Here is a 7930-nt window from a genome sequence, read left to right as displayed (position 1 = left end):
TTGTCTAATCTGTGAGTGCTTGTAAGCTGTAAACATTAATGCAATAATATTAGCTGGACTGCATGTACAAAGAACTAAGACGTGCACATATGCCGATACTCACTTCCTTACAAATCTAAATAAAGAAAACTAACCCCACCTTAGATTTAGGTAAGGCTATCCTACTGAATGTCTTACCTAAATGGTAATATTACTCCAGTTTAGCTCCATACTTACAGTTTGCAGAAGGAACAATTGCCAGATCTAAGAACATTAATATTCTCACCTTTTAGCCATGTGTATTCATTGTCACCTTTTATTTTATGTTTTCAAGTAAATATATTAACAATAAAAGTAGTGAGGATCATAAGCGCAGGCACTGTAACTTCAGCCAAGCGCATCAGTAACTCTAGATGAATCCACACTGACATGGAAAAAAATGCTCAGATTCGTGTTTTAGAAAAGGCAACAGATCTTTGAGATAGTGATTGGTAAGTTTGGCAAAAATAGAAGTTTGATGGATGGCCGCTTAGTTGGCTTACATATTTCATGTGAAATGTTTTGAGTATAATTCATGGTATTTTTACTAAGAGGTGGTTCATGATCATTAGTCTCATTTGCTTGTTCAAGCTGGAATGTGATGTCCATTGTCAGTACTCAGTTATAAGAACTTCACTAAATGATTAGAGCAAATGTTGCGTGTCAATATCGAAGGACGCAGATTGTTGTGAAAGAGAAACAAGAAAGAATAGTAGGCTGCCAATGAAAACAATTTAATCTTTAAACGTGTCAACAGCAGTTGCAAAACAACTTGGCACATTTGCGCGGCAAAAACATAACAGACAGTACAACAAAGAACAAAAGGTGAAATGTGAAGTCACAGAGGAGAGGTGGCAAAGAAAATAAAGAGCTGTACAATGCCAAAAGGATATGGTACAGAACGAAGATAGCATTTTGTTCAGCTCATCTTACGTCTCTTCCATGGTTACCTTTTTCATGCAGTGCACCGTCTACCTCTATTATGCATTTCTGTGGCATCAAGGCATGTCTTGATGTTGCATCATGGCGTGTATTGGTGCTGGTCGCATATCTAATCAACACAGGACTAACGCTACAAAAAAAATTAAAATGGCGTGCTTCATGATGAAATCATGGTTTTGGCATTTAAAACCCAGAATTAAATATTAAAAAAATTCACACTCTATTCACACTAGGTTGAGAACGACACAAACAGAGCTAGAAATGTTCCTGTGACCAAAGTAACAAAATTTACGAAGAGCGCCAGTGTAACACTGCCAATCACAATTTACTGAGGTGTGAGCAACCGAGGGCCACCATGTGGCATCAATGTTTGAAGCACAACTTATGCGCAAGGCTGGCAACTTGCAAGCTGAACGGATGCTATTCATACAATGCTTTGGGCTGTACCTTACTGCTACCAATCAAGAAGCCCTGCCTGATAAACAAAAGCTAGCCCTACAGCTCACTATAACCACAGCACTGGTGGTTTTTACACACAAAATGAAGGAGTGGAGGACAGCTGAAGTGCAAGCAGGATCGCCAATGCAGAGCACGAGACAGTGCTCGACCTGAACCAGTGCTCATCGCTACGGACCTTTCTGCATTCATGGCGCATGTTCAGTAAACATCTTTTTACTTGCAAACCTAGATATTGTAAGCACTATTAACATACTTCGTCATTTTAATTTGTACATAGCCATCATCATCTTCCCTGTTCTACTTCTTCACGCATGAGCTGGGGCATTTACTTTTTGGAATAAAAAGCGCTTGACAGCTTGGTTAGTCTCAGTCTTACAATATTAGTGCTAGATTTCAATACAAATAGCAATATCATCCTTGAAAAGTCGCTTGAAGCAATGGCACTATGAAGGCAACAGAACTAGAGGTGGACTCTTGGTAATGTGCGGATGCTGCATGAAGTATTTAAACCACCTCAAGAAGGGACAGACAATTGATATAGGGTTCAGGAGCAGCTGGCTATGCAATTTCATAAAAATAACAAACTGCAAAAGGAAAGGGGCACGTTAGCATTAGTAATCACTGCAATCAGACTTTGTGAGCTACAATTACTGCTTAAAAATCATCCTAGTGCAGGCCGAAAATGGGCATTTTCGATGACAGATGATGTGTGTTCAACGTATTCACTGTCCTTAAGCATGCTGAGACATATTTAGTGGGTCAACTGTGAGGTCTCCATAAAGTTTGAGTTCTTAATGGCATTTGGCCCCAGGTACATCATCCCGCACACTTTGGCTGAGCACATGTCCACGTTTTGTTTTCCTTTTTCCAGCTGTTCTTGGTCGGCCGGCAGGAATGCGTCCCGAACCTCTCGGTAGGCCAGGTCGGCGCCTTGCCAAGCTTGTTGGTTGTACCTTAATTTTTTTACCATGCCTGATAGCCCTTCCCATGGCCTTTTGCTTCAACATGTATGCAAACACAGCGCTGCTGGTGTTCAACTTTAACAGGTCTTCTGTTATGGACTTGATAACAGCAGCATACTGAGGAATGCATTCACCAAGTCCATGGGCGCGCTGGTATGCTTCATTGAATGCAGCACACTCTTTTTTGTGGCCCTGCGAAAAGTCACGTAAATGAACATGTTTAAATCTTGAAAGTCCTTTAAGCCAACAAATGTTTTTTGCTTTGAAGTGATGTTTGCTAAAGCCAACGCACTTACATATATGTTAAAAGAAAAAGCCAAAGAAGAGAACAGGGACGCAGACGGATGAAGCCATCAAAAATACACTCCTTTGATAAGTTGTTCAAGTCATGTTCTAGTTTGTGGACATCTTAACAGAGTACATTTTCTAGAAATCTACAAGCTATAGATAGAGATTGTATATTAGCCATTAAAAAAAGGCTATATTAAGCACCCAAAAAATGCACCTAAAGGTATATTTTAGGTGCTGTAGAGGCCACAATATGCACAAGCTGTTTGCACACAGTAATTTTTTTTGGCATGTGCGAATAGTAGATTTTGAGCTAGCAAATATTGATTTTGGATGAACATTTTCTCAATCGAATATTGAATAGCTGTTGTGTAGAGAATTCACTGCAAACTTGAATGAATGAATGAGTGAACTTTTTTAATTTATCAGGGTGAAACAGGGGCTTATGGAATGTAACTACTGAATATTGTACTAATTGTTCTGTGGAAGAATGAGATCAAACTTTGGTACTGTAGGACTTGTTAAATAAATGTCAAAAACTATAAAGAGGTTAATTGATAGTAAAGCATGGTGCAACTGCCTTTGTGAATGCAGTAAGTTAATGAGAAGAAACAAAAGTAAAACAGTACACGCATTAACAATTAGACTACAGCTATGACTAGAAGTATAAAGGGGATGGTGCCATAAGCCATAACAGTGCTTTCACCTTAATTAGACATCTCAATTACACTTAATAGACATCTTGCTGCTCATACTGACACTGTAGCCAGCGCGTGCATACACGTAAGCGAATGCTTACGTGTATGCATGGTATATATGCTTCACTGCATGACACACTAGTATTGCGACGAAGCGGAATCAAAAAGACCGATTATTACTATTACACTTTGAAAAACTATTTTTGTTGTGAATATAGAATTGCACAATATTCAAAACTACTAGTAAAGTTATGTCTCATATCTACCTTAAAGTACAAAAGCCCTCACTTAGGGGAGGAACAGTATTGTGCAACCCTTCATAGTCTATACACTTGGTTGGATTTGTGACAGGCTACCACATGGACTAATAGAATGTTGCAGCAAACCTGTCATTTCATACAGTTCCTGATGCAATGAGCAGGTAATGGAGATATAAGGGCTACACTTCTTACAATGCATCAAGTGCCACTTGCTTGCACAGAAATTGAGATGCTAAAATTTCAATTGGCATCTATAGGCATGTAGATTAGAAAATTGATAACTCACAGGCACCATCAAATTTCTGATAAATTTCTTCATAACCCATAAATTCTAATCTTCTGCCTTTGATTTGAAGAAATGGAGATATAATTCAGTGTCTGCTCCTGAATGACAGCTTAGTGATATTCTTCAAAAGTTGTAGGTATTTTACTGCATGCCAAAATTATGGTAACGTTTCTTGTTAAAAAAGAAAGCCACATGAGCTTATCACTGTTCCCCCTCCTAATCATTTAAAGTGAATGCCTTCCTTTGGACGCGTTACCCATTATTGATGTTTGGGCACCAACTGGTAATGGAAGCCGAGTGGCACTGGCTAGGTTAAGTAAGCTAAAAGGTGGAAGAGTTGTATGTAGCCCTAATTGGATATCTTAAAAAGTTATTCACATTTCTAGATATACTTAGCGCACTATAAGAGCTGTATAATGCTAGACCTAAGCATTTAGGCAGAAGCTTTTTGGTGGCAATGAAGTTTGAAAAGGAGGTAAGGGTCATGCATTGGTTGACAAAAGGAACAACTGTAGTGTATAGGAAAAAAAATTTACTCTTCCCGCTGCTGTAGAAAGCAGAGAGAACAGCTAGTGAAATCAAAGTACCTAATTTTCAAATCAATACTAAGAAGAATTAGTGGATATAGACAAGTCGTGTAATGCATAGTACTATAAATGCTGGTGTAATTGTGTGATGGACGCATATTTTCTATGTTGATAGTGTTGAATCAAACCTGTTCAGAATTGAGCTCGTCACATTTTATAAAGGAAAATGCTATCAAAACCTCGTACCAGATGTATTTGGCCCAAGTCAGCCATCTCTCCTTGCACCTCTGGCGCTGTGGAGATTGTCTGCGTCTCCTGCCCTACGTCTTTGTGCGAAGTCGATGGTCCTGCTTCGCACACAGATGAGGGTGCCAAGGTGAGGGCATGTGCAGTCAAAGGCATGAAAAAGCCTGCTGCTGGACAACGCTTTCCGAGGGCAAGCTGGCCAAGCTCTGTGCGGTCTCCAACTGTCAGCTCCGGGCTGTTCGGGAAAGCACCACCAAAGGCTTGTTGCACAGCAGCCTGGTGCTTACAGAAAGCACCCTGGTTCCCTGCCCTGCAGCTGCATAGCCCAATGTCCGCCCATACCTCATATGTCCCAGTTCCAGAAGAATTCGGAACATGGTAGCAATTTTGTTCTACTTTTAGAATTGATTTTGGGGGGGATTCCGGCATTTCTTGCAGAAGGTGCTCATAGCCAATTCGGTGGGTAGGTTCCCGATTGTGTGCGTGGCGCAGCAGCCGTGTTTCGAAATATTTCTCCCAATTACTAATCACAAATTCAATTAAAGCTACTGCATTGTAGGCTTTTGTTCTGTTTAGGATGATGTCCTTTAGAATACGGACAGAAGCCTCCGAATAGTTGTGTTTTGGCCTCTTGTTAGCACACCAGTACGATACAAGAGCACCCACTCACATTGGCGCAAAAGAAACGTGTTCATCTCTGAACATAGGGCATATGAGGCAAGGACTGAAGCTCTGCAATGGCTGTCTCCAGTTTGTGCTCCTCCTTTGCATAGAGAATCTGAAACACCAGTTCAAGCATGCATTTTTTTATTAGCATTTTGTTTTCAGCATATCTTGTTATCTGCTATTTCCATTTCTCTGTTAAAGCAGAGTTTTGCAGCCATTGAAAAGTATAACTTTTCCAGAAAAGATTTCCACATGGAAAGTGTACAGTATCATGATATATTCCTTTTTTTTTTCATTTCATTGTATGTGTCAGTGATAGCAGTAACTTTGCTTTCCGTATGACTTCTCTTCAGCTACATATTTTTTTTTACTTTACAATAACTTGTATGCTGTGTTCCTTTTCTTCTGTTACTGTTAAAAAAGATTGCCAAATTTCATGCTAATTCGACACTACATGCACAGGCCTTTGGGAAAAGGCAGTAAAAGGTGCTGTGTTTTATTGGTTATAACTTATCAAAAAATATATTTAAGTGGTGATAATGTCACTTGAAAAATAAATTATTACAAGATAGTGGAAATTCAATATCCAATTCTTAGTGTAGGTTCTGTGCCTATCAGCATGGGTCATGTGGGCTCACTGCTTAGTCCCTCCAAGCGTGCTCTTTTTCTGCCTTTTAATGGGAATCACATTTCTAATAAATAGTAGTTTTTCTAGTGATGTGTGTTTGTGAGTGCATGTGTGTGACATTCTTTTCTGTACTATGCGTTCTGGTTCATGCTAGCCAAAGAAAAGTCATGGCCAAAATTTCCTGGTTGCTCTTATTAATCTCAATTGAAAGCTGTTCAGTTGAAAGAGCTTAGAGATAGCACTGCATGTGCGGAAGCATGAAAATAATTTTTGCAACTTTTCTGCTCTAATTATGAATAAATTACTTGGTGTGGAGAGACAGAATTGCTGCATTGTTTTGGTATTTAATTTGTATAAAGTATGCAGCAAACAAGAAAAAATTAAAATATATAAAAGGGTATGAACACACTAATAAGGCTGTTGAGTTTAGAGTGACACAAGAGGCCTTCGCTGGAATTGGGATATTTGTTTTTGAAATAATTTACGTTCTTACCTCAGACAGAGCTCCCATGAATGAGGAAATTATGTGAATGTGAGAGACGTGACAGAGCAGTACAAGTATGACAAATTTGGATTAGCATGCTGGGTGGCATGAGGGTCCTCCCGTAGTCTGTTTTTGGTTGACTGTACATTATGGTGAAACAATGCCAACAGGACATGTCTTGTCCTGTCCCGTTTTTCACATGTCCCGTCATCTGCACAGCTTCGCCATAATGCTGTGCTGATTCTGTTTTGATATTATGCTATGGCTCTACATTGTAATTGGAGTGAGAGAGTGAACAAGGTAGTGCACATTGCCTCTGAGATGATGCACGCAATTAAGTCAGCTCACTTATTCCTGCAGTAAGAAAGGGATGTAACCTATTCTTCCTTTTTTTTTCACAGGCAAGTTGGATTGTGAGGTACATGAACGGCGTGTTACTTTTGACAAGTTTAGTTGCAAACAACTGCAATAAAGAAGCGCTAATAGATTGACCCCCAGCCACAAAATATTGCATGGCATGAAACCACATGGCAAAATAGGCTTCTGCACCTTATAGCGGTGCACACTTGTTATCGACACTAATATTTCTGCATGTGCATCCTTCCACAACTGCAAACGTGAATATTTGGTGCTTTTGCTATGTGTGCTCGCAGAATGTCAGTTTGAGTGGGAGATGTCACTTATCTGTTTGTATTCTTGCAAGTTGGGTGGCTTAAGGAGTAAAACGAAGTTTACGCTGTTCACGGGGTTTACACTCCATCACTAATGTGACAGTGCATATCATGTGTCTTCGGTAACGAGTGCGCAGCGGTTCTTCTTTCTTAATTTCACTTCTTTGTTGCCAAGCTCCATTTGTTCTTATTTTTGTCTGTGTATGTGTGTTTTCACATCTTTGAACATGCTAGAGGATTCGCAGTGGAAAAGAAAGGCTTACCAAATCTTGTTGCAGTTTGCAAACACACTGTGCATACACATTGTTTAATACTACTGCCTAGTCGCGTGACCCATCATAAGACTTGGTGTTCCATTGGCCCATGGTGCATTTCTGTGCATCATTCCTTTGTCTAATGCTACACGGCATTAACGATGTTAACCTGTGACCTGGAAGTTATCGGTCAAATCGCGAACGCTGAAGAGGCATATACAAAGTTCATAGATATAATTTCTGGTATATACAAGTACCACTTTCCCGAAAAAAGAATTACCTTAGGCAAAAAAATACGTAAACCGTGGATAACGCCTGAACTGCTTGCAAAAATACATCGCAAAAACGAATTGTATCATAAATTTATTCAAAATAAGGACCCAGATACACTGAAACATTGAATTGTTTCAGTGTATCTGGGTCCTTATCGAAATAAACTGAATAAAGAAATAAAACTAAGTAGAGTGCGACACATTCAGTCTGAATTTGAGTGCTCTGCACCAAAACCTGACTTCTTATGGAAAAGGTTAAATACTGTCCT

The 7930-nt window shown here is 39.5% G+C and overlaps 1 long non-coding RNA gene across 1 annotated transcript; it reads left to right on the top strand.

The window, feature by feature from the left end:
• The first annotated feature begins 588 nt into the window (after positions 1–588).
• LOC139054664 (uncharacterized) lies at positions 589–7109 on the top strand. The gene is made up of 3 exons (XR_011511410.1): positions 589–2534; positions 4803–5064; positions 6866–7109. It is a non-coding gene; the product is annotated as an uncharacterized lncRNA (long non-coding RNA).
• The last annotated feature ends 821 nt before the right edge of the window (positions 7110–7930 follow it).

The sequence above is a fragment of the Dermacentor albipictus genome, chromosome 1, assembly GCF_038994185.2.
Source record: "Dermacentor albipictus isolate Rhodes 1998 colony chromosome 1, USDA_Dalb.pri_finalv2, whole genome shotgun sequence".
Lineage (NCBI taxonomy): Eukaryota > Metazoa > Arthropoda > Arachnida > Ixodida > Ixodidae > Dermacentor > Dermacentor albipictus.
The sequence above is the reverse complement of the archived record's forward strand: the minus strand, read 5'-3'. Positions and strand labels throughout refer to the sequence as shown.